Consider the following 1,141-nt stretch of genomic DNA (forward strand, 5'->3'; position numbering starts at 1 on the left):
TTTGCCAAAGAAAGTTTCAAAACACCAAAAATAAATGCAAAGAAGGCCCAGAGGGAACACCGAAGACCAAAGCAGTGATGAAGACACACTTGAAACTGAACATCTCTTATCTGAAGAGCTCAACAAGTCTTCCGACTTCTCAGAGGAGGAATTCGACGTCCCGGAAGTGGACTTCGTTGACAAATTACCAGAGCAAGGAGACTTTGTTCTTATTGGAATAGATCCAATAAAAGGTAGCAGAGTGCATTATGTAGGGCGTTTAATCAGTGACATGGATGAGGATGATGAATTTCAGGTTTCATATTTGAGAAAATAATTGAAAGCCTATTCAAATTCTTTCTATTTTCCCAATATTGAGGATGAAGCCTCTGTTCATTGAGATGCAGTGATTGGAGTGCTACCAAAGCCAGTGCAGCAGACTGCTAAAAGAAGCCAGGGCTATTTTAATTTTTGTTTTAGTTTTGCTGGTTACAATATGCGTTAGACCACTACCCATGCCTTTAATGTTTATTTGGTGTAGTTTTATAGGATCAGGGAAGTGTTTTCTGCCAATTTTCTGAATGTGCATATAATAAATCAAGATTTTCAGTTTAAAATTAGTCATAGTTTTGTTATGTATAGCAATAACTTGGTAACAGTGCCCAAAAGGCCAGAAAAGGGTTTGTGTTTGTGACAGAGTCAGTTAGAGTAAGTTGGGGTATGGTAGTGGATGTTCAACCCCCACTCAGATAGGCCAGACCGCACAAAGGTCAATTATTCTTTTCAAAAATAAATATATTTTATTTTTAAAGCAATAGCGAGTCTGGTCTTTATCAAGAATAAATGTCTTAAAAGTGTATTTACTTTATACAATCAATAAAATAACATTATACTGTACTTATTTTTTTATTTATCAACTATTCTAACATTAAAAGTCAAATATATGTATAATCCGAACCATCCCACACACATGTCCGAATTATCACTACTAGCAAGGATGATTCGGACATTTTATATACATTTGCTTGAAAATCTATAGCTTGAAAGGAAACAAGTTGTACTGCTTGGCTTTTGCACTCGAAATTACCCAAATAATGGGGGTACACTTGGAGATGCAAAAAATGACGTTAATGCTTCAACTTTTTTTTTAATAATAAAAAGA

Source organism: Penaeus monodon, chromosome 27 (genome assembly GCF_015228065.2).
Source record: "Penaeus monodon isolate SGIC_2016 chromosome 27, NSTDA_Pmon_1, whole genome shotgun sequence".
In the NCBI taxonomy this organism is placed as follows: domain Eukaryota; kingdom Metazoa; phylum Arthropoda; class Malacostraca; order Decapoda; family Penaeidae; genus Penaeus; species Penaeus monodon.